We start from the raw sequence: 26,937 nt of genomic DNA, 5'->3' as shown, positions 1-26,937 counted from the left end.
TTTGGAGATGGTGGGCAATGTCAAATCAAAATGTTCACTGCCATGCCATGTCATCATTGTGGAATGTCACTTTTGTAGACAGTTAGGTCTTAAAATTCTGCCAAAGGCCACTTAGTCCTTCCTTGCTTTTCTAGGAAGGAATGTGCCTAAAATTTCCCAGAAATATGGGTGTTCCCTTCAGAGAAATAGATTGCTCAACATTGCTCAGTGATAGCCAATTCTAAAGAATCACAAAAATTAGGGGAGGACTTTTTTCAAATCTTACCAGGAGTACTACATAGAAACCTAAGGCTCTACATCATGGTCTCTGATTCGCTGCGGCAGAAAAGATCCAGGAATTGCTATTGTTTTCTTGGGTTGACAGTCCCCTCAAGACATTGATCAGATACCTGGGTGTTCCTCGAAGTATAACTTTGGAGTGTGGCCTGGGAAAGGTGCTTCCCTGCTTAGTCTTCTAGCTTGAATCCAGGTTAGGGGACTATAATTGTAATTGTTTCTACAAAGCCAGGAATTAGCCTACCTTTTTTAAAAGAGAGCTAAGAGAGTGGAATGTTAATTAAATGGTTAGAAAATAAGATTTATGAGGGAAGATTAGATTGGGAATGATGAAAAGAGGGCTGAAGGTATCAGATCCCAGAAGAGTGCTTGTTACCATTTCCTCGCATCCCTGGGCAGGCCCTCAGGGTTCCTTTGAACACCCTCTGGAGTGCTTCAAGGAATCTCTCCAAGCCCTGCTACCTGCCCCCATTTTCTGCCTCTGCCTTCTGGTGTCCCTCCTCCCTTTCTTCCCCATTTCTTCATACCTGGTTTGTTTCTCCCAACCCAACCCTTTAATGAATTGTCTTATTAAGCTGTGTTGTTTTCTGGGTCTCTACCCTTTTCATAAGAACTATTTACCATTCCCATGTAGTAAAGGAAGACCCTTCCAGTTGGTTTCTGGCACATCGTTTGCTTACTAAGTGTTCCTTGAATTGAATATTCACAGTATCCTTGCACAGCAATCTCCCTTTAGTCTGGTGCTTCCTGAACTAGTGCCAGAGAGAGGGAGAAAACAGCAGGTCTCTATATTCACACCAGTTCCCAGCAGCTTAGTTTTACCATCCTAGCTCATGTCCGTGGAGATCTTTAGAACAACATCAATTTTCTCAGATTGGTGTATTAGTTAGGACAGGCCAACTGCTGCAACAAAAAATTTCAACATTTTAAAGTTTAAAATTTGGATTAGAAATCCAAAATAAAAGTTTACTTTTCACTCATATTACCGCCCTAGCCTGGTTAGCTGTCTTTACTGGGCAGCTTTCTTCCAAATAGCAATGTAGGTTTTAGATCCTTTTCTTGATCCTTAGACTTTTCCACTGAGTGAATGCAAGGAAAAAAGAGAATTGTGCGTGTGGGTCCAGGAAGTCATAAACATTACTATTCATATACCATTCATCTTATTCATATTCCATTGGCTAACACCCAGTTACAAAGCTACATTCATTTGGAAAGGTGGCTGTGACATGTTGCCCAGCAGTGTACTTGGGAAGAAAGGAAAAATTGTTTGGTGAACAACTAACTAGTTTCTGGCACAGATGCCATGAGAGAGTCTTTTTTTCTATTATTCAAATTATTCTAACTAAAATGTTAAGAAAAAAATGACAATCTTAATGGGTATATACCAAGTCCTCAAAGAGTCTTATAGTTGGGAAACCATTACATTTTGACATACTGAGTTATGTAAATGAAGCTAAACATAGGAAAGTATATTGAAGGTTAAAATGCTTGATATACCGGAATTGTGACTTTGCCAATGTATTGAATTTTTCTCCTGGCAAACAATTAGTAGTGTTACAGTGTACACTGAAGGCAGTTTAGCCATACATTTGCCAGTTTTACTGGATATTTGACTCCTTCCTGCTTCTCTCATTTTTCTCCTTCATAAGAAAAGCCCTTTCATTTTATCTGCTTACATGTTGTTACAAAAGAATGCAAGAACAGATAAAAGAGTAAGGAAGAAGGAAGGAAAGAAGAAAGGGAGGAAAAAACATACTTGGTATGTAAGCACACCATGTCTTGTCTCGGCACGGAGAATTAAATTACCTTAAAAGTGAAGCGCCCAGGCAAGTGTGCTAGGTCAATCACATTCCTTGCTTACTTTCTACCTTGCAATCTCATTCATCTGGTCAACATTTATTGAATTACAAATGTGCAAGACAGTCTGGAGCAATTGAGTACTATGTGAGACACAACCCTACTTTTTAGGAATGTACACTCACTATGGACTTTCCTAAAAGATGGACAAGGCCATCATAAAATAAAATTAGTAATTCTAGGGGTTAGACTAGGGAAGCTTCAGAGGGATCTCTTTTCCACTGGATATTTTAACCGGTCCTCCTAAATCTCAAACTTGCAGGCACTTTAGGATATGAACTTTTCCGTTTGTATATGATTAACTTATTTGCAACCTGTCCTGAAAGTTACATAGTAGAAGCTAGGTTCTTTGCCTGTAGTATAACCAGATATACAAAAACCCTTTGGTTGTCAAAACCACTGTAGTTTACAAAGGCCTCTTCGGGAATCTTAGGAATCACCTGTTCAGATTCCTCTGGCTCTTACAGTATGTAGAATGACCCCACTCAGTCCACGTGGTCACATATTTAAGGCATGCCTGATTCTACTGCTCCTGTGAAAATCTGCTTTATGGAAGGTAACATAGATTATTAGATGGAATAAAATGTGGTCAGAAGAACCACTATAAAATGTCTTATGTGAGACTAAAGGATTTGGTTTTCTATGCATTCATATGAAAAATAAGTGTTTACTGACAAAAATCTATGTTCAATAAATTAATTATAGCTATATTTTAGACACGTGGTTGGAGGAACTGTCTTGGACCAAAGTATCTATCACACTTACTCCCTTTTACTGTCAACAAGTTAGGATTAGTCTCTCACTCTGAATGCACAAGAGTGTGGGTATTTCCCCACGTTTCACCTCCAAGTGCTCAACGGCTTTTCCTCCAAGGAGCCAAGGAGGCATTCATAGAAGTCTCAATCAATATCAGCTGGCTGAGAAGACTTGCTTCCGGAAAGCAAAATGTGTCGGCCCTAACTTCTGCCACTATGCTTAGAATCCCTAAAGAGTCATGTCCCATTTCCTGGCCCATTCAGCAGTAGCTGATTTGGGAAAAGCTGTCTGTACGTGATATCACAGTATATAGATTTTTCTGCTTTAAAATGGCTAAGAGAAAAATTACAGGCTGGAAAAATGGAAAGTATTCTATGTTGAAGACCTTAAAATACTTTTTAGTTTTAAGGTCCAGGACTGAACATAATGCTTAGAATTAATTCTTGTTCATACCCTTCTCACTCCTAGCCCAAATCTCTTTTTGGAAAGATTTTTAAAGTGTGAGAGCCAAGTGTCTCAATGTCTATTACCATTTTATCTGCATTTTCAAAAGTATTTCAGCAGTCATGTGAGTCATTTCTTCTTCACCTCCCACAAATAGTGCGGGTTAATTGGAGCTATGGGAATTTTTTTTAAAAGATAGTAAATCTGACTCCGGGGTCTAAAAAGACATTGCTTATATTAAAAACACACACATAGACAGTGAATGACCTCCAAGACAGCTGCTTGTGAATATTGTGGAAGGTTGATGTCAGCAATTTGTGTTTTGGTCTTATCCTTGATCTTTAGCTGTTTTGGAAGCAATGTTAAATCAGAGTGTATTGAGGGACTGATCTCATTACATCATATGTGCTGAATCACTGTCCTACAACTCTTGTTCCCAAGACATGGGGCAGACTTTACGCTGTCATCGTGCTGTCATGGAAGTGTGAGACAATAAAAATCCTTTAAGAATACTAGTTCTTTGAAAAACAATGTTAAAGTAACATTAATGGGATCAAAAGATACCCTGTTTTCTCTTGCTTCCTTTGCTCTGCTGAATAATCAAATGCTTTTAAAATCATATAAAACAGCTTTCATTTTAAGGTTGTGATCTCAGGACTTGCCAGGCTACATCCCCAGTGTTTTGACTGTCCTCTAGTGGTTGTTTTGAATCATTTCATGTTTTTAAAAGAGAATTTATCTTTTTGTTTTTTTACCCTGTCTCAAATGAAAACCTGTGTGCTGGGAGCCATCCTTTAAGCATGTGATGCTCTTGTATTTAGTAAGAGCAAGAGAAAAATAATGAATTTTAATCTTTGCTGCAGTTTGAACACCCCAAACCTCTGAAGTGTTAAGTAAATTCACCCACATCTGTGCAGCCTCCATCCATGATTGCAATAATTTAAAATACTCGTTCTTTGAAAAACAAACTGCTTTTGTCTGCACTGCTCAATTTAAGGGAAAACAACTTCTGGAATCCTATCCAAGCTCTTCATACTCTTGAATGATTTCCACTGCCACTCCAATTATCAGCCAGAATGCTTATTTGTAATCACCAGCTTCAAATAATTTAAATAAGTAATTGTCCAGCCAACTATTTTTATTCAACATGTAACAAAAGCAAAAATCACATGTTGAATTTGGTCCAGCTGCTACCTTCTTTCAGGACACGCCAACTGACGCAGAGCAATTGTTCATGTTCTTACAACATGTCAGAAGCACATCGTTACTTCATGAATTGAACTAACAATCTAAAATGGACTCTCCAATTTGTTTATCAGTTCAGTTGGTTACCAGAATGAGCAAGCAGGGCATTTTAAGATTGAATTCAGTGTGCTGAATCCCCAGCATGACCACACCCAAGCTGTGGTATTCTTGCCAGACTGAAAGAGATGAGCTTTCTGTTATCTGTTTCATTTCAGCAAGGCTCATTTTGGTGGTTACATTTCTTACCAATAGGAATAAAGAGCACCTCGAATAAATTTGTCAATATGAATATCACTACTTAATATTTCTGTAAGAGGCCTAAAATAGGTCTTTTGTCTAAAATCTCATATGCTTTTATCTACAAAGTGGAGCAATTTAATCTCAAAAAGAACAAAATCAAACAGAATCCACATCCCTTAAGAAAAAATTTCTGTAGTTTCAAACTCTCTTTTTCACTCCAATAATTATTGCCGTCTGGGCCAGCAAAGGAGCTCACTCTGAAAAGTCCTAAAGATACAGAATTGCAAAAATTGAGAAGCTAAGTTAAAGGTTTTTCTGTTTTGTGCAACTTGCTAGATTTTGCCAAGTCTCTGGTTTTATACTGAGAAAGTTGCAAGGAAAGCTTGTGTTATCTTTTGTCTGAGTCCTTGTTCAACAAGTGTCTATGGAGTGGGTAATTGCTATTAGTGAATGCAAATAGAAACAGTTGCCTCAATGCAGCTCAATGGTCCTTTTGCCAATTTCCAGTGGGCCCCTCTCCAGTTTGTCACTGTGGCTTTTCCAAGTCTCCATCCCTTCTTCAGATCTCTCCTAGCTCCCTGTGATCCCTTCTGGCTCTTACTGCACAGAAGAAATAGGCTCTATTCACCCTAACTCCTTCTGCAAAGTTTTTGTCTCTGCAATCTCAGGAGTAGGATGGGTTTGGAAGGTAAGGAGACTTTGATTTTCCAAAACCAGTGTTTGCACCTCACTCGCACATCAGAGTCCTGCTCAATCCTTGTTGCTCCCCTCTCCTGTATCTTCAATCTTCCACTGGTCACTGACTCAATTATCTCAGCATATAAACCTGACACAGCCTCTGCCAGAGTATTGATTTACAGTCCATGAGTCCGAGTGATGGCTCCCAGCACCGTAATGAACACAGAGGCCACAGGTGGCTTCTTTGGCAGAGAAATTTGCTGCTCCGTTTTTGTATGTGGCCCTGCCATCCTGGCCTCAGGGGATTAGATTATAGATAGGTACTGTAGCCAAAGGCAACAGATGTAAAGGCCATAGCCAAAGGCAGCTCAGACATGAGAGCTGTAACTCTACGGTGTCTGAGTCCTGGTTGGGTTTCTATTTGCAAGCAATAGAAAATGATTCTGGTAAATTTAACCTCAACAAGATAGTCCCTGGTAGGATGTCTGTAGCTCACATGTCTACTGGGGCCTGGAGGACCTGGCTTAGAAAGAGGCAGAAACCTCTGCTCTGAAGAGCCCTGCATGGGGGAGCACAGCAAAAGTTACAGCAGAAGAGCAGCCAGCATGTTCACCCTGCTGCCTTGGCTGCCGCTCCATTGATGGGGGTGGTCTGCAGCTGTCCCTACATTTGTCTGATGAGCCTCGGCCAAGTGACATGCATGCTCCATAGCCAGGCTAGGCGTGGAGAGAGGGCACTGCTCATCGGCTACTGTGTGGGAGGTGGGCCCATCCCTACATCTACGCACAGTAGGAGATTCCCCCACAAAACAGGTTGGAGTGTTAACAGGACTTGGATACTAGACAGCCCAAACAACAAATGATGACTGTAGGTGGTTCTCTAACACAATGAGATCGTCTCCTGGAAAGCATGAATATGGGCCACAAAGAAGACAGGAGAAGTAAGAAGCAGAAGATACTTGAAAGCAGTGTCTAAATCTAATGCAGGACATAGACAAGGTATGCACCATGTATGCAGGGGGAGGGAGGCCGTTGTGACTGGCAGGACCAGAGAAACAGCAGGGGTTAGGGAGGCCAGTGGAATGATGGGGAAGGATTTCTTTTGTTTATTTATCTGGGGGTGCCATATGAAACATTGGCACACATATCATATGCTCAGGGAAGGATGAGTGAATTATCTAATTGTTAGACTCCCTGTAGTTACGGCATGGGCCTAGGCTCAGCCAGTCAGATGCACCTGCTCTCCAGACTAAGCATCAGTAACTAGTGACACCAAGAGGTAGGGTCCACCCAGAATGCATTTGGACAGTATGTGGAGTTGGGAAGAGCAACCGCAACCACCCTGGCTTCCTGAAGGGCCCAGTGGCAGTGGCTCCAGCGGCAGCATCTAGGGGTGGGTCACTGAGGCTGCTTGAATGTGCTGCTGCGTCTGTATCCAGCAGGATCTGTGGGTCGTCTTTACCTGACAAACCCTGTGGCTGCTTCTGAGAACTGTTTCTAGCTGTAAAATCCTAATTTGCTTCTCTCGCCCTTTCAAAGAGTATGTGAGCTATCTTGCCCCTCTAAATGATTTCCATTTCAGCTGCAATTAGCCAGAATTGGTTTTTTAAATTTGCATCCAAAAACCCTGTTACTGAAAGTTGTATCAGTAGCGGATGCAGCCAATAGGTCTTCGTGAATATAGAAGGGAAACTGGAATTTATTACGTGTCCTGAGAGGGGGAAAGGGAAAGTGGAAAATGAAGTTGATGTTAAGAAAATGGGCCTGAACAGCCATTGAAATTAGTGAAAAAACCATTGTCCCCTTGAGTGACAGTCCCAATGAAGACTGGGCTTGTGAGACAGAGTGATTGTTGCCTGCGGGCAGTTGAAGGATGTGAAGAATTCGAAGACTGTGGGGTAGAACTGCGGACAGCGTAGTTGCAGAAAATGATAAATTCGAAGTCCTTAGCTCTGAGCTCAAGGTGCCAAGGGAAAACCGGTCACTTCTAAGATAGTACTAAAAGAATGAGTAATCTTTTAGCCACAAGGATGAGCAATTGGAACCCACTGAAAGATTTATCCTCCAAGTTGCTTACAGCAATTAATAACCTTCCCTAGTCTCTCTCTTTTATTTTTTATTAAGGTATCATTGATATACACATTCACCCTCCCCTAGTTTCTTATGTGGAAATTTCAACTTTGACTAACAGGATGCAATGTAGAGGTCTCAACATAGGGTGGAGACATGTGAGTGGAGTTGGGTTCCAGTGTTCAAGCCCTCAAACTACACTGTGCCCCCATATCCCACCCCCAGAGTCAGCATGCCCCAGGGCCTATCACAAAGGTAACCCAAAAGAATTGCAATATTTTATTAACTTACGTTTGTAAAACTTTGTCTGATACAAGTGGGAATGAATTCTGAGGATGTTGACCAAGGATGGAGAAATGCAATTTACATCAAGCAGAAGTGGTCAGTATATGTACATGCACCTAGATATGATTCTGTATTCAATTGGAAGTTGTTTTAGTCACTTCTTGTATCCTACTGATGTGACTTGCACTCAACAATGGGCAAGACATTTCTTGTGTAACACAGAGGAAGAAATTTTAAAGACTTAGAGATGTAGGGAATTGACAGTGTGTTTCTCGCATATAATCCATTGTCTTAACTCCTGACTGTGGCGCCAAGGTCTCACTAAGCCATTGAGAAATACATTGGTGAGGAGAGTCTCTTCCTTCCAGAAAATCTCTACAAAGGCCATTCTTTGTGGACCTAGAATCTAGTGAGAGGAGACCCAGTTGATGAGCTCTCTGACTTCACTGGGATGTTAGATCCCAGAGTGCCAGAAGCCAGGCAGCAGCATGTAAACACTGGAAGCAATTAGGGTTTTGTGGTTGGCGTGGAGAAAGAGGTGAGTCAGTGGTAATCAAAGTGGTCCAACCCCCAGAGATCTTCGGTATTCACTACCCAGTCATGAGTGTTCTAGAAACAAACTGTATGTATGGAGAATATTTGATTTGTAAGACAACAGCTGCCCCAGCCCAACCCAAAAAAACTCTAGATATGGCAATCAGAGGCCCAATTTGAACTACTGCATAAGAAAGTCTTAGCCTTTTACCCAAGTTCCAGACTTAAATTTCAGACCCTAGAACAGAAGCTTGGTACTCATTTCTTCTAGCCTTCTGCCAAGGGACTTTGAGATCTTGAGATGACTGTGCACTGGGAAAGGGAAATGCTTACACCTTCAGGTGGAGGGCAACAGTGGCTCTGAGCTAACACGGTTCCTGCATATCCAGAACCCCACTGTGACTCACCGACTTACGAGGCTCAGGTAGTAAGTGCGGCTTGGAACTGAATCTACCTTAGGGGAACCTGGGCTCATCTTTGTTACTTTACTCAGTTCCTTACTTGATTGGAATGAAGATGCTCAGCAACCACACAATCCCTTTGTTGACTTCCTGACTCATGCAGTAGCGTTATCATGATACAAAGAGCCTAGTGGAAGCCCCTGGAATTCTCCTTCTTACTGGTATTTAAAACACCGTTCATTCATTCAAGCAATTTTTATAGATTGCTTACTATGTCAGACACTGTGCATTGGTAACTTGTTAGTGAACAAAACAAATAAAATGCTCTGCCTTAGTGGAGTGAAAATTGTAGAGAGAGAAGAAAAATTAATAAATGAAGTATATGGTACTTCAGATAGTGATTAGTGCTGTGGAAAAAATAAATCAGGGATGGGGTTAAGGGGTGGAGATTGCTTCATTTCTCACAGGGCCAACTGGGATTAGAATCAAAGGGATGGGGACTGACTTGGGGGTCCTGGACCTCTTGCAATGACTAATTTAAACATTAAATTTAGCAAACAATGTAAACAATGATTTCCTCAATAATTCATAACATCAGGTGAGTAAAATAATAACAATAAAACAATTTTACATAGTGGAAGAAATCAAAGTTTACCAGCAGGGACTTAAAAGATTCATGGGTGACGATTCCCTCTCTGATCTCCATTTAACTTACATGTGTGGCAGATGCACAAGACAGATGGGTGTTGGAGAAAGAAATGTTTGTGTATTGATATTAGGAATTAAGCTAAGCATGCAACATAGAAAATCCAGCTTATTGTGGGAGATCAGTTAATAGCACATTATATCTTTGTCCTCATCCTAACTGATGTAATGAACCTTTGCACTGATAATTTTGATATTAATTTTAAAGTGCTTAGTAGCTCAACAGGTCTCATGGAGTGGTGCTAGAGCATCAAGTACTCTGCAGTATTTGAATAATGCCAGCCTTAAGCTTGATTGATTGCTATATTGTTTGTTTCATGAATGGCTTCCCTTTCTACTTAGTTTCATGATCATTAATCTGGAGTAGCCTTCTGGGTGTTGGTGTCCAAAGTAAAATAAAAATATATTTGTTCAGGATCGTTTCAGGAAGCTTAGTATAGCAAGAGAAGAAGGATTTATGCAAAGTTTTCTTTTTCAGCACATTTGTCTTTAGCACCCACCCCATTTGATTACACAGTTTATTAGCTTTTGTCCATGAATTGGGTAACTTTGGATTTGATCCCAAGCATTGAAGGACAAAGAGAAGATTTCTTCCTATTTAGTACTTTGTTAACAACATTAAGAAAAAAGATATCAGTTCACTGCTCTGCAAAATATGGTTTTGTTGAACTACCTATATTAATTAAAAATTTTTTGATCTATTAAGTTCATTTTTTTTTATAAAAAAACATTTATTACAGAAATTCTGGAAAATTTAGAAAAATGGAAGGACGTGTGTTAATTTCCTGTGGCTGCATAACAGATTACCACAGGTTTAGGAACTTAAAACATCTTTTATTATTTCATAGTTTCTATGGGTCAGGGCATATCTTAACTGGTTATCCTCTGCACAGAGGTTGTTGACTGGGGCTCTGTCTCATCTGAGGCTCAGGATCCAATTCCAAGCTCAAGTGGTTGTTGGCAGAGTCCATTTCCTGCAGCTGTCAGCTCAGGATGGCTGGCTTCTTCAGGCCCTGGGAGTCTCTCCTTTCAGGGAAGGTGTAGGCCCTCTTTCAAAGAGCTTCCCTGACCAAGCCAAACCCATCCAGGATCATCTCTCTTTTGATTAACTCAAAGTCAGCTAATTTGGAACTTCAATTACCACTACAAAATCCCTTCCTCCTCACCACATAATGGAATTAATCACAGGTATGGTATGTCATCATATTCACAGGTCCAGCCAACTCAAGGAAAGAGGGTAATAAATGGACCTGGGTCATCATAGAATTTGACCAACCTCAGGAAGAATACTCGAACCATCTTTAATAACTTGCAAGGTATTATCTATATTTTCCTCATGTAGAGTGTTCTTAACATAGTTGGTATTAAATTTTGCATAATATCTTTAAGCTTTTTATTATTGAAGGTTTCCAATATACACAAAAGTGGAGAGAAGGCTAAACTTCTATGGACCCATCACTCAGCTTCCACAGTAATCATTAGACAATGCAGTAACATTTTGAAGTCTACTCCTTTATCATTATACCAGAGTCATTCCCCAATTTAATAGAATATCTTCAAAACATCATTCATCTATTCATGGAATGAGCATATTTAATGAGTGCTGACTGTATATTTACTGGGGTACAATAGTAAACAAAAGAGATAAGACCTGCCTTCAAAGAGCTAATTATCCACAAAGTGTCTTGTCAGTGGAAAGGCACTTTCAGTGTGGTGCAGTGTGGGTTAGCTGTGGCAGGAACTGTGGCTGTGGAGGAATAACTGCCAAACCCAGTTCTGGGGATGCACACACGGTTCCTTAAAAGAGGTGATACCTACAGTGAGGTCATCGTAGTCCTCAGCTCATTCCCTCGAGAGCCCTCCAGCACCTGCCAGTGTGACCGCAGTCCACACACCTCCTTCCTCAGTTTTACTTTCCCTAAGCTTAGCTTCCTGGAACATCAGTGTGTATTTATTACAGAAGTGAGAGAAAATCAAGATAAAGATAATAGAATGTGAAAGACATGAGAAGGAAAATGTGATAACATGTATAGAAATTGTTTTGACATTAAGAAGTAAATTGTAGAAAGATTCTTATATATTCTCTCTTAAGAAGAAAGGGAACATTTCTAATAGAAGTCATAAAATGACTCAGTATTTGATACATTCTAATTAGTGAAGAGCATATGCACACATTGAGATAATACATAAATGTCTTGCTGACAAGAAGTATTGGCCATGCTGACAGTGATACAGCTATTGTAAGATGGCTTAAGGTCATGTTGCCCTGACTCCTCTGTAATATGTCTTATATTCTATGTAATATTTTTCACACTTTTGGCTCTACATTCTGATCACCTCTTAAATAGACAATGAATTTGTAATATCACTGTCTTGAGAAAAAATAGGAAAGTAATACAGTCTTTTCTCAAGTGGGAGTAATACAAAAAATTTTTTTGTTTTAATTTCTGAAAGTTTAGGAAACCTTACTTCACTTTTTCTTATCTAATTATTGGTAATATCATGTTTCTTTCACATATGAGCTGTAAGATTCAGGGCACTCCGTCTGTTGCCTGAAGGGCCTTATGAAGTCTAGTCCCCAGAAACTTCCTGAGTTCTCTTAGCCTTCCCTGGGTGTCCTAGGAATCCTCCTGTCCTAGCTTCTCTCCTCTTGCCAGTTTTTGCCTAGAGCATTCTCCTTCACACACCCATTTACTTGGGTTCCTGACGCCTTCAGGTTTTTGCTCAGATGGCTCCTGCTCTGGAAGGGTCTCCCTGACCCATGTGCTCAAGGTAGCAGCCATCACACCTGCTCATTTCCAGTCCCTTTACTGCTTTGTTTTCCCCCTCCCTTATCTTTACATGATAGACTGTATGTTTTACTTTAGTTTTTTGTTGACTGTTTCTCCATTAGAACTTGAGCTTCATGAGTTCATGGATTTTTGTCTGTTTTGTTTGTTCCTGTATGTACAGTGTCTAGATGGGTGCCTGGCACATGTTGGCATTCAATAAATATTTGAAGGATGAATAGGAACCAGAGTAATTAGAGGAAAGGAGAGGAAACCATAATAGTGGGTGTCCAAGGATGATGTCTTCTGAAAAGCACAGAGTATGAGCCAAGTCCTAGAGACAGGAGAGCAGAGCTCATATTATTATTATTAGCAGCATTTCCCTCCCTACCTAAAGGACACTCCATAATTTACTTAATTAGTCCTCATTGTAGATGATTAGTTACACATTTTTATTACATAATAAATGCAATTACATGTAAATTTTATACTTGGGTAATATTTCCATAAGCTGGAGTTCCAGAAGTGGAATGATTGGAACAATAATATGAACATTTTGAAGATTTTTGATTCATATATCCACCATAGTTCAGTCAGAGAACAGAACCATAGAGTATAATTGAAAAAGATTTATGATAAAGTATTAAAAGACTTATAGACTTTGGGAAAAGAATCTAGGTTGAGCTTCCAGGAATAATTCCCTATGCCATACTTAGAACTGGGCCAGCAAGGGGCCGAGTACCTCTTCTAGGGATGGTCAGGAAGTCACCTGGTGAAACAGGCACACGACAGCTGCCGGATCCAGAACCATAGTGCATCGGCTGGTTTCATTACCCAACCCTCCTAGCTTTTTCCTCCTCTCCACTGAGGCAATAAGTATTCCATCCACCCTGGTTCAAGCTTTATGACCCAGTATGGAAGAGAAGGTAAAAAAATATGCACACAGAAGAAATATTTACAATTTCAAGGGTACAGTGAGAGTATGACATTGATTGGTGTTGACGTAAGCTCAAAATTGGTGTTGAATAAACTTAAAACTGTTGATTATAAATCATGAAAACTTCCTGAAGGAATAACACATAAGCAGGGATATCAAGGAAGGCAGGGATATGATTGCTTGATATGCAGCTTGAGGCACAAAGGAATTTAGAAACTTGTCACACAGCCAAGAAGTGGAAGCAAAATTGAAACCCAGGCCGTGTGGCCAGAGGCCTCCTGTGTATCATACTTTCTCTGCCTGTTCTATCTAAGTCTTCTCTCTTGCATTTTCTGTTTCTCTTTGCATGTGTGTTGCCATTCAGTATCTTCTCTGTGTGTGTACACTAAGCTGCCTTTATTTCGGCAGCAAAGCCACATGGCCTGGACTTCAATCTTGCTTCCACTTCCTGGCTATGTGACAAATTTCTAAATTCCTTTGTGCCTCAATAATTCTCATCAGTAAAGTGAGATGGTGGGGGGGAGTTGTTAATAACAGTAATTGCTTTGCAGGGTAAATGCATTTTAAAAATGAAACACATAGTAAGTAACATATAAATGGTGCCCTTGTTATATATACATTTAATTTTCATTACCTCATAATTTCAGTTGCCTGTGGACAATCGTGGTTGTCCTGACTTTCTGCAAAAGAGCTCTGATCCTGCTGTCTAGTCCCACATTCTCAAGAGTGGAGTCTCTTTGGTTCAGTTCACTTTTTTCAGCTGGGCCACATGGTATCAGGGTCTGGCAGGTCAGGGACTGGCTGCCTTTTAGGCAAGTGCCTTGGTCTGGTCCATGTACAGGGTTCAGGAGTGGAATCCCTGTGCACAATATGGCCGCTGTCTCTCACTAGGTATTGGGAGTCAGTTTCTCAGTTTGCAATAGAAGAGTAGGCAACAGACACCGTATCACATGTACTGGTCAAAGATGTAAATGAATATGTTTATGGAAACATTGGATTTTTAGTGAGTTTTTATAAACTTAATCAAGATTTTCATTGACTTTGTGACCTCAAAGATATCATTCATGGATTTCTTATTCCTACGAACACCGACCCCTTAAATTTGGTAAAGACATGACCTGCCAGTGTTATGGAAAAGCACAAAGCTTGCAGTGAGGTAATCTGGATGAGTTCTGGTTCCTGCTCTCACCCACTGGTTGATCCTATGCATGATATCTCTCTGAGCATCACTTTCTTCCTCTGCAGACAGGGACAAAAAACCCATTCTGTGAGGAGTGCAAAATATCAGTTATTTTTATAAATGTACTGCTTTATAAGGAGTAGTGTCTTTACTGAAAAACTCAGCATCAGAACTCAAAAATATAGAGTATGTCATGATCATAATAGATAAAAAATCTTTTTAATGTCTGTGTTTGCCAGATTCAAAAGGCTAGCAGCACAGAGGGAAAAAAAATCAATGGCAGAGTGAAGATAACAATGAAATATAAGTGATATTGAAGAATAGCAGCTCAATACTAAGCTGAAAATAATAAAATTCCAGCAGTTTTCTTAGATCAAGGACTTGGGCCTCATAAGAGGGAAAGCGAACCATTTAAAAAATTTGAATTTATTGGAGTCAGGAATGACAGAGGGCTTACTCTTACTAATCTCATTTAAAAATTGCAAAATTTATGTACTTTCTAATGTTCTTATTGTATGCTCAAGCACATGCACATAGGATTCTGATGGACACCAGCTTGTACTGGTTGAGTATCTAAAGAGTGTCATTTGAGAAGCATAATAAGGCCCCCTTCCCAAAATACTCTTCTAATAGGCTAATTCGTTCTGTATTGCTGATTCTTCTTGAGAAGACACATTTTAGTGAGTCTAAGGAGTTGTGTTTTGTGGAAGATGTAATTATCTGATAAATAATGTCAACCGTATTTATTTCACAGATACTCCTGAGGGAATGGGATGTATTGTAGAATAAACTCACTTTGGGCCTGCGTTTGGATTTTAGCTCCACTTGCTCAATGACTCAAACTCTCATCTTTAAAATGGGAGTAATAAGGGTGCCTCACAGTCACATACTGCATAGGGTTGAATGAGCTAGTATATATAAAGACCAGATAAGGATCAACTCCTGTTATTTCATGAGATGAGAAGAAAAGTCTGGAGAATGGAATCATATCGTAGGGGTGTGTGTGTGTATCTGTGTAGGGGACATCATAGGAACAATAAGGCTGTGAACAGTGGGCATGCTAGAAAATATTATGAGAAGCCCATCCAGAAGGGTGGTGGTGTCAATTATTAATTTTCCTCTTTTCACATATTTTCCAGAGAATCACTCATCCAGATACTGATAAAGAGACCTTTACCACTGTGTCTGTCATGAAAAGATTAGTATAAGCCTTTCTCCTCTTATGGTTCACTAACACTTTTGTTTGTCAGTGGGAGAGTTTTCTGATTCCCTAGTTACATTTTTCCCTTCAGTTCCATTACCTTAACAAAACTTTTGTACTAAGTAATAGTAGTATAAAAGTTGTTCAGTGTCTATCTTATGTCTGTGTAAGCAAATTTGGTGACTGTGAAAATTTCTCAAAGAAACAGGATGGAAGTAAACCTGCTTTATTCTGGGGAACGCTAATGTCAGTGTTCAACTCATATACTGCATTAAGTGGAATGCCAAATGGCTGAAACGCATGATCTGAGAGCTGACTTCTCAAAGATGTATTCTCATCCCATCACTTCCTACATTGATAGCCACTGTGACCACTTTGCCTTGATGTGACATTTGCAAAGATGATGGCACAGTGAATTACTTAGATATGGGTTTGATTGTGACTCTCAGTAAAACCCAATGGCAGCACTTTAATCCAGAAAGTTCATTTCTCTCTCCCATTAGTGCCTGGGCATAGACATTCCATGTCTCTAATGGCAGGTAGCTCTGCTTCTTGAAGTGCTCAATGATCCAGTCTTCTATTTTGGTGCTTGTCCATCCTGGTCTCCATTTCTCAAATCAAGCCAGACATTGGGAATGAGGAAAGGGAGAAGGGCATGTTCCCACCATTGAAGGACCTTGCTGGTGCTTCCTACAACACTCTGCTCACATCCCACTGGCCATAACTTAGTCACAGGGCTGTGCCTATGTGTAAAGGAAAGTGAGAGCTGTAGTCTTTATTCTGTACAGCATGTGGCTGGGAAGAAGGGAAACTAGCTATTTTAGAATAAATAGCAGCTTTTACCATCCTGGGCTCACATGACTATGAGTCACCCTAACCTGTGAAATAAGGTACTATGTAACATTCACTTAAATATTCATCTAAGTATTTCAGAGCCATCTCCAGTTGCTCAGTTTCTTAAAATATATCACTTAATTAGTTGTCACAAAGGAGCACATTTATTTCAATCAGCATCAGAAGTTCAAGTAAAGAAGGTAAATTTTAGTGATCTACTTGCCTTCCTAAACCCATATTCATTAAATTGTCATAGCAGATTCCCACAGAGTCAGAAACATGCCTGACTAGAGGATTCATTCTATTCCAAGCTGCAAAAAATACAGGAAAATCTAGTCTATGGCTTGAAAGCTCATGTGTTATGGGCTTCTCTCTTAGTTAGAGTCTTTACTTGATTCTAAATGTTGATTAAAGAAAGAAAAACCAGGTCCTTGTCTTGAACTTCAATAAATAGGCCCTTCAGAACCAAAAATTCTCACCATTCCTCTGGACGGCAAGTTCCCTAACCCTTTCCCTGAGGTCCTGTCAGCGTCTGTCCCTGATGTCAACCACATTCAGCTTTACGTTCATTGGCCTCCCCTGATACTGTGCCCCTGGTGCTGAGACGCCCATTTGCTGCTCACTGCTGAACCACTTTGGGCTTCTACACACTGCTGGCATTTCGGGAATGTTCATGCCACTTGGATGTCTTTATCCTTGAATATTCACCTCCCCATTCCACCTCTTTCCAGAAGCCTATGTCTTCATATAACTAACAATCCTGATGAAAAGTGAGAGCTTCCATAACTCATTCTGAGTTCTATTTGCTTGATGTAGAAAAACAGTAACAACCTATGTACTTATATACTTGTCATTGTACAGACACAGTCCAAGTGGGGATGGTTGGCACTAGGAGAACACTACTTATGGTGGCTGCAGCTACATTTTAAATTTGTAGCTGATAGATGCACAGTGTGAAAGGATTCCCACAGGAACAAACATGTACACTGCCAGAATTCAGCACCATGTACATTCAAATCAGGTACACTTGAGATTGTTGGTGATCCTGTCCAGGATGGGTAGCATCACATCCTACAGTCAGCCAGAAATGCCTTCTTGGCTTGAAAATGGCTTATAAAAAGTACTCTCAAACTTGCTCTTTAAAGTGTTAAAAATAAAATGTACTCCTTTTTTTTTCAGAGAAGAAACTATCAGGGCATGGTGGGTAAGAGCTTGGGCTCAGGCAGATCTCAGAGAACCCTGACTTTCTCACTTTCCAGCTATGTTACCTTGGGAAAGCTCACCTTCTCTTTGAACCTCAGTTTTCTCATCTTTAAAATGGATATAATAGCAGTGCTTATTGAGTAATTATGAAGGGAAAGGAAATAATTCATTTAAATACTTAGTATACTATCCATACATTTTATGCCTTTAATAAATATTAGCTTAAAAAACAGGGAAGATAGTAATATAACTATAACATCATTACTATCTTTAAAATGGGCAGGTAGGGAATCACACAGCAGATAAAAAGCACAGTTTAAACCTTGTAATACTCTAAATGACATAGAAAAATCATGATTCTTCCCCCCTCCTAATTTTATTGAGCTATGATTGACACATATCTCTGTATAAGTTTAAGGTGTATAGCATAATGAGTTGACTTACATATACCATGAGATGATTACTCCAATAATTTTAGTTAACATTAATCATCTCATACAGATACCAAAAAAAAAGAAAACATTTTTTCTCTTGTGATGAGAACTCTTAATATCTGCTCTCCTAACTACTTTCAAATAGATCATATGGCAGTGTTAACTATTTCTTCATGTTGTACATTACATCCTTAGTACTTATTTTCTTATAACTGGTGTGGATAAAATGAGAGTTCCTGTGACCAGGATTCTCACCTGGCCCTGGTTGACTACCTCACTGCACACCTGTGGGCAGTACATGGCTGTTGACTCTATATAAAGAGCTCCACCCAGTGCTCTGGGCACGACACGGTGGCAGGGCTGCAAAGCTGCAGGAGAGCAGAGCAGAGGCTGGAGTGGTGGCAGAGCCGAGGACAGAGGCCCAGAGGATGGCTGTGTGGGATGACTGTGCAGAGAGGCCCAGAGAATGACTGTGTGAGATAGCTGTTCAGGCAGAGAGGCCCGGAGGATGGCTGTGCAGACAGAGAGGCCCAGAGGCAGAGACCAGCTTGCTGCAAGCAGACTCTCCCTGAGTGAACGGGATTTTAGTGACTGACCTGCCACCTGGAAATAAAGTTGGTATAACCCTTTCACCCCAAGAAAGTTTTGCTGTCAATTTATTTTGTCACATTGAATCCATAATGTACTTGCCCAGGGCTGAAACCCATTGGCAAGACAATTGGCGAAAGTCGGCAGGGTTCACTGTTGACCAAGGAAAAAGACAGGCTGCTCTTATGGGAGGGGTGCTTCAGCGGGCTGCCCCTGTGAATGGGGAAACAGTGGATTGTCTCCCAACGGGTATATGGTCTGAGGTGGCTTGCTTCCTAGAAGACTGGGCCCCACCCCAGGACTAGAGGCAAGTGGAGGTGACACTTGAGGCAGTAGGGGTGGCCCTTGGTATAGTAAGTAGATCCTTTGAGAAACAGAGTGCCTGTGAGGCAGTGGAGACCATGGGTTGGCTGCTTCTCACAGTATTAAAAAGGTCTACAGAAGAGACCCAAGAAATGGTGGCATGAGAACGTGGGCTGCAAACTTCTGTGGATTCCCTGAGGAAGGAGATGGCATTGATGCGAGAGGAGGTGGCACGAGAACGCCAGGAGCAAGGTGCCATTGCAGAGGTAAACAATTCTTTACAGAACTAGACAGCAGCATTGCCAGGTGTTCTAAAGGAGGAAGAAGCCATCAAGGAAAAAGACGAACTCCTGAGGGAAGCACATGCAGAGGTGGCACAAGAACATCAGCTGCGAAGCATTGAGGTGAAGGTACGAGAGCTTCTGAAGGCTGAGCTGGCATTGTTGCCAGGCACTGTAGCAGAGGAAGCACTAGGGGGAGTGGAGAGAAAGGTGCCATCAGCCCCAGAAATGGAAGAGCTGGGGAACGACGAAGGGGTGGTGCCAGAGGCACTGGTCCCTCCTGTATTGAAAGCATGCCCAGTGGTTGTAAAGAAAATAAAGACCCAGCAGCTGAAAGTTCCCCAAGGAAAGGGGCAGCCCCATCCCCAGGTCGTAGAGCACTCTATGGTCTGCCCCTATACTCAGGCTGAGCTGGTGGCTATGGGACTTAGGGGTGGATGGAATTGTTCTGTCGGGATCAGAGATGGGAAAGCTGTCTTCCCTGACAGTGCAGCCCGCCTTGAGGAGTGATTATAAAATGCAAGGTGACTCACAAGAAGAATTTAAGGGGCCCCATGAAGGTTACGAAGACCCAGATGTGGGTTGATTTAATACAGCAGGAGTAGATGGAAGGAAATTAGACGGGAAGCCAAATAGGATCTTACTGGAGCTATGGCAACAACTGAAACTAGTGCAGAAGTTCAAGCCATTAAGACTAAAGAGGCAGAGGTCAGAGACAGAGCCATGAGTCCAGTCTGTGTGTGTGCAAGACTTTTTGCTGGAGAGGCTGGAGAACAATGTTTGAACTTCCTTGCACAGGAACCATTGCAGAGGACTAAGGGCACATAGATTGAGAGGAGAGAATCCTGGAGGGGTGGAGTGTGGATAAATGAGAATTCCTGTGGCCAGGATTCTCACGTGGTCCTGGTTGACTAGCTCACTGCACACCTGTGGGCAATGCATGGCTGTTGACTCTATATAAAGAGTCCTCCCAGTGCTCTGGGCGTGACACAGTGGCAGGGCTGCAAGGCTGCAGGAGAGCAGAGCAGAGGCTGGAGTGGTGGCAGCGCTGAGGACAGAGGCGCAGAGGATGGCTGTGCAGGACGACTGTGCAGAGAGGCCCAGAGGATGGTTGTGTGGGATGGCTGTGCAGGCAGAGAAGCCCAGAGGATGCCTGTGAGGACAGAGGGGCCCAGAGGCAGAAACTGGCTTGTTGCATGCAGACTCACTCTGAGTGAATGGGATTTTAATGGCTGAACTGCCACCTGGAATTAAAGTTGGGTATAACCCTTTCACCCCAAGAACGTGTTGCTGTCAATTTCTTTGGTCACACTGAATCCATAGCGTACTTGCCCGGGGCTGAAACCCATTGGCAGGACAACTGGAAATCTGTACCATTTGATCCCCTTCATCCACTTCTTGCATCCCCTGCCTCTGGTAACCACAAATCCAATATCTTAGCACATGCTACCATTATACTGTACTGAACTCATTACTGTGAAGTTTATAGTGTTGTTTTATAAGTGGTGAGAATTGAGAGAATATACCAGGTTCAACAAGGAAATCAAAAGGGAGGTGTTAGAGAGTATTTATGTAATTATTACTCCACCTAAACCCCAACTCTGATCTCGAAAATCTCACGTTAAGCTTGTTGTGGTTGCTTTGATTTCTGGTACAACCGGCTATAACCATACCTGCTTCAAGCTGGGGAAACCTGAAAAAGTCTTGCTTCATTTGACAGGGCAGAGAGATGCAGTTCTTACCTGGTATTTCGAACAGGTGGTAGATCGGCCAGCTGTTAGAAATGCTGAATGTTGGGCCCAGCCTCAAACCAGAATCAGAATCTGCTTTATGACAGGATCCCAAGAGAAGCATTGGGGTGGAGAAAGTTTGATATCAAGTATTTCTTTTACATATTAGAAATAGTTATGCTGGAGTGATGGATCTCACTGTCACAATCAATTTGTTAAAAACTGTACATTCCCTAATTCTGTGTTCTCTCCCATTCATTAGTCATCATCTTTGTTTGGTCTTTGTGTTAGTGAGAAGGTAACACGGGCAGCACTGTTTAAATTGCCATACCTTGTATTTTGCTCCTGACCTTGGTGTAAATGTTTTTGAGCTAGAATAGTGATAAGGCTCACAGCTGTGAGTTCAGAGAGAAAGAGGTGAATTCCCTGTCTGCCAGTTAACTCTGCAAAAACTAAAGTAAATCAGATTTCTCATCTGTAAAATGGGCTATATTAATGGTTGTTTTCCCATGTAATGTTTCAACTATTCTCACAGCCTGTAGAGTCAGATACAAGGCTCTGTGTGATCAATACTTTCCTAGCTCAGGCTAGCCTATAAGTGAGTCAAAATATTTAAAATGTATGCAATTTAAACTCTCCTGTTTATTTTGTGACTAGTGGCAATTTCTGTTTTTTAGATGAGGACAAAGTTTTCATTTTCCATTGCTCATGCCCTACTTACATTCCTTCATCCAAGACCAAGTGCCCCCCATGTACCCAGCACTGTCCCAGTGATAGGGACACAATACTGAGCAGAGAGAGAAAGATGTGACTCTCATGGGCTTGCACTGTAGTAATAGCTGCACAAACTATAAATGTGTTTGCAGTATCTTACTACAGCATATACTTTCCTTCTGTTTCAGACAAATTCATTTAGAGCATGGCTCAGTGCAGTTCTGTAACTTTCATTGGAGTATCACAAACACAAAACCTGAAGGTCAAAGGCAAAAAAAAAATTGCTGACATTATCATCATCATCATCATCATTATTATTTAAATTATGTAACTTACAGTATTTATGAGAGCTGTTAGATTTTGAAATTCGGGGATAAATGAAACACAGATGTAATGTTACTTTTTCAGTCATTCTATTGCTATATGGAAAAGCTTAGAGCCACCAAACACCATTTAATGTAAAAACTCTTAGATTGTAAGCACCCATAAAAAACTAAGGACTATATTTATGTTCATTCAACCTTGCAAATAAATATCAAATGTACACCAGCACTCAAAATACATATATTTTGATTTCACAAAGATAATTCAAGTAAGTTAAATTGGCATTTTCACTATGTTTATCTATTCTAACAATGGTTGGCTCATAAAAATCTGTAACCCACACACATTACATGTATCTAGTTTAAAGTCAAGTAGTACCTCACCATACACTTTGAGTAAATTTAGTGGGACCCAGTGGATTTCCTTTTCCTTTTAACAAGAATAATCCTTAGGTTTGAAGTTTGGTTGAATAAGGCCAGCTACACATTTGAGTTCAAAGATTGTCATTATCATCTCAATAGCAGACTAATTCTAAAATTATTCCATATATAAAACATGATTTAAAATAATCACTAGGGTAGCACTTAGAAGTTGAGGCTTCTGTCATCTGAAATCTTGCTCCATTTGACAGTGGAAATGGACACCAGTTGGGAGGGTTGGACTGGGAACTCCCAAAAGGGATCATGATGCTTGTTCTCACTGGCAACAAAAATTCCAGGCACATTTCCTTTTTGAGAGTTAGTGATGAAGTGTGTGCACTAAATTATAACACTTCTTTTCTTTTCTGATAGCCCTGACCTTCCTATTTGTGTACTTAAAAAGGATGCTCAAGTCAGAAATGGCTTGCTGCCTCCTAGTCTTAATAACAGGGAAAAATGTGCTCCTACATGAAATTGGGAAAGTCATTTCCTAAAAAGGATTTAAATAGGCCTTTAGCAATAGGCTTATGTAACCTTCATCCTTGAACCCGACTTACTGGATCACTTTTTTTTTTCTATCTCCACCGGAGATAATAGATCTGTGGGGTTCCAATCGTCAATTTGCTCCTGGTAAGTGGAATTTAAGTATTGTGAAATAAAATCCAAGTGGGTATATTTTGACACCAGGCTACCATTTGAAAGCCTTTTCCCCCATAAAGAAACAGAAGAATACATTAATAAAAGGAAAAGAATAGTGTTCTTTTAACAGCTGCATGTGCTAGCCTTTATCATTTTTCTTACTTTGTTTCCCTCTAATGCCCCAAAGTGAAAAGCGCATGGGCATTTTATATGGAGACAAGTCCACCTCAAGGGAATTTTCTCATTAAAAAGGAATTGGGAAGAGTTATTACTCTTCTGGTCTCTTTTAAGAACCTAGGTGCCACTGCCCTTTCAGGAGGATGTGTGAACCATAGTCCCGAACCCCCTCTCCCTTCTCTAGCCACCAGCGCCACTGCACACCTCTTTCCTTTCTTGGTAATACTCACCTTTCAAGGAACCAAGCACATTATTATGTTTATTTCTGTGTCTCATCCCTGGTCCTGGTATTTTGTCTAAACTTAATATTGCTACAGATGTGATGATGTGCATCTACTAGGCTTACACTGGAACAATTTTTAGCTTATAAATTAATATCAAATTAACTTAGAGGCTTAATACAATCAAATATTCACTTTATTATGCACAGTATTTTTTAAAAGGGAGAACTGGATTATTATTTGGATTTCAGGTACAAGCACTCTGTTTTGACCCAGAGCCACAATCCTTGTCATATTTCAGGTCATTCTTGAACATCTCAGGCAATAGGTGTCTATCTGTTTCAGAAAGAACAATAATCAGGGCTTGCTACCATAAGCATGAATTACTGCTTGGGGAAGAATTACTAAATTGTTGGTATTCTAACTGAAGAAGAATATACTTCGCAGTCACACTGGGCTGGTGCTCTGGTACTATGATTCAGAACCACCTAAAATTCCTTTTGGCAGGAAGCAGTGTATATATAGCCAAATAATATTTTCATGGATTTTCTAGTGTTTGATGATCCCACAGTTTAGTCTGGACAACTTCCCACAATGGCAGTTCTATTAGAGAATCTAGGGGTAACAACCAGTCAGAGATGTCTTTGTCCTCTTCACAAAGAAGAAGATATTGGATAGGCCAACAGGGGAACACAGGGATGCACTGTGAGCTTGTCCACTCTTCTGTGGTCTCCAGTACACAGCCAGATGCCTCAACTTTACACTCTCCACCTAGTCACCATCAGATGATAATCAGGTGACCTAAAAAACATTACTTGGGTATCAGTCAATCAGATCACTAATATGTAAAATTCAAGATGGAACTGTTGGGCTGAAAGTGACATCCTGGACATTTAGAAATAGAACAGTGAAGGTTCTATTGATCTATGAGATGTAGTAAACCTTAGTGAGAGTTTTCTTTCACATTAATTTATGGACACTTGGCAGTAATCTTCAAAGGAGGGTGTGTGTTTATCATTTTTGGCAATACTTTTGTTTTACTTACTCCAGAGCCCCACCTTTTGTTTCGGGTGTTATTTTATCTGATGGTACCTGGCAGCAGAGCTGAGGCTGCTCACAGTGTCAACTTATCTGGTCAATTTAGGGGAATTTGAATTTTTGCAAAAGTAGAAAAACATATCCAAATTATTGCTTTGTAGTTCTGGATGTTGGTTGTTATACTGCAAAAACTATAAAGGAATCTGAACACTCTGGAATTTTGGTAACTCATTTATATAGAACTCAGTGAAGTGAGACTTAAAAATAAAATCTAAATGAAGATTTTATTTTACTTAATAAAGTGTTTTAGTTCTCTTATCTATTACCACCAGTTCCACTTTTTAATGGAAATAACAGTATGAAAGGCAACAATTTAGTGTCTGTTTATCACTTGACTGTAGACCCAAAATTATTCAGGAAGAGCTAATTCTTAGTGTAAAAATGTAGTGGTTAAGCCTATGCGCTTTGGAAATATACACCCTCGAAGCTGAAAACATGTTGCATTACTTACTAGATAGAAGAACTCTCTGAGTCTAAAGACTCTATTAAATTAAGAGACTTTTCTTTTTTTTATGCCATTCTGCCTTTTCTGTCTAGCAAATTGCTTGACACCCAGTAAAATCTCAAAATATTTGGTGACTACATGACTGTTAAGGTTTCTTTCTTTCCTATGCATGAAAATCTTTTTTAGTTAGTCTTTTCATATAAAAAAGACTGACCCTTTGACCTTTCCTGAAGATCAGTTGGGTTCTGCAATGTATTATATGCTAGAGAAGGTAAAATAGCACTCAGATATCCAACATCCCTTGCTTCCTGCTTCCACTTATGTTGCTTCCACTTATGTTCCACTTATGGAGTGATTAGTGAATGCTGCACTGTACCTTTGAATCCTCAGTTTGATATCACAAATCTTTGTGCAGATAAATTTGATATTAATCTGAAAGTATTTAGCTCAGCATACTTCCATGAAGAGCCCTAGTTCCTTTTAGTTGGAGTGGTATTAGAGGCCAACTTTTGGATTAGGTGTGCTTATGGTTACTGAGGTGTCTTTGCTCCTTGTCCCTTATAGTACACAAAGCTGGAAGTGTGTATATATTTATATGTATATACATACAAACATATAGTATATATGCATGTACAGGGTCACAAATGCATACATATACACATTCCAACATATCTTAGAAATTGAGTCTACATTAATACTTCCAATTCTAATTGATTCTCATGAAGCTCTTTCTTGTATCCACAGTTGTGCATTTGTGTGTCCCTTCTTCCTTAGTGAGAACTCTGGCTCTTAATGATGGAAACACATTTACTGATTGCTTCATCCTATAAAATATCTGTTGTTTCAGAATCACTTCATTCATACCACTACAATAAGTAAATCTACTAAAAAGTCCGTAGAACTTGTTCGCAAATTCTCTGCCCCCACCTTCTACTCCATAAATACTGTTTTAATGGGAGGACAAATTTCAGAGTCACCCATGTGGGACTTCTATTTACTATTAGCCTAAGACTGTAGATTTAGCATGGGAGTAGTCATTACTCCAAACATCGGTGTTTCCCATACTTGGCACATTTATATTGTTGAGTGTAAATCCTAAATGACTGGTGTGTGTGTGTGTGTTAATTATCAATAAAGCACAAAGTATTTCATTTAAAATTGACCGCATTCTCTTGATCCTTTTCTCTTTTCACCAGTTTCTAAAGAAAAACAGCGAGTTACATCTTAAATACATCCTGCTGAGTCAAAGAAGCCAGTTTGAAAAGGCTATATATTATGATTCCAACTATATGTCACTCTGGAAGAGGCAAAACTATAGAAACAGTAAAAAGATCAGTGGTTGCCAGGGCTGGGGAAGGAGACAGAATAAGTGGAACACAGGGGATTTTTAGGGCAGGAAACTATTTTTTCCTATGCGTAATGATAGATACATGACACTGTACATTTGTCAAAATCTGTATAGAATGGTATAACACAAACATTGTATATGGACTTTAGTTAATTATAACCTGTCACTAGTGTCTCATCACAGAGCAAAACCTGAGTAATCTGTATGGGGCTTTCAAAGGACATGCTGGTATCATTGCCATGTGTTGTCAATGGCACCTATCCAAAGAACAGCCCATTAACAACCTGGCTGATGGGGCAACCAGTTCAGATATAGAGAATCTTCATTGGGAACATAGTAAAATGTTAATCAAAAGAAAAAGAATAGCTCATCAATTGTAAAAACTGTACTACACAAATATAAGGGGGTAATAATAGAGGAAGCTGGGGGGAATGGGCAAGGAGGTATATAGGAGCTCTGTACTTTCTGCCTAATTTTCCTGTAAACGTCTCTAATAAATAAAGTCTACTAATTAAAAACAATAGCAAGTATCAAATTTAGAAAACCTCAACTAGAGAAACAGACTATTATGAGCTTTTAAAACATACCCAGCACAGTCATTAA

At 40.2% G+C, this 26,937-nt stretch overlaps 1 long non-coding RNA gene across 1 annotated transcript in view; it reads left to right on the top strand.

Annotated features, from left to right (window-relative positions):
- Positions 1–26,937, top strand: part of LOC140843362 (uncharacterized) — a 107,553-nt gene that overhangs the window by 66,482 nt on the left and 14,134 nt on the right. The window contains exon 3 of the long non-coding RNA XR_012121043.1: positions 10,704–10,806. This is a non-coding gene — a long non-coding RNA (uncharacterized lncRNA). The remainder of the gene's footprint in view (positions 1–10,703; positions 10,807–26,937) is intronic.

Source organism: Manis javanica, chromosome 9 (assembly GCF_040802235.1).
Source record: "Manis javanica isolate MJ-LG chromosome 9, MJ_LKY, whole genome shotgun sequence".
NCBI lineage: Eukaryota > Metazoa > Chordata > Mammalia > Pholidota > Manidae > Manis > Manis javanica.
Note: the sequence above shows the minus strand (reverse complement) of the source record. Positions and strands in the feature narration are given on the sequence as shown.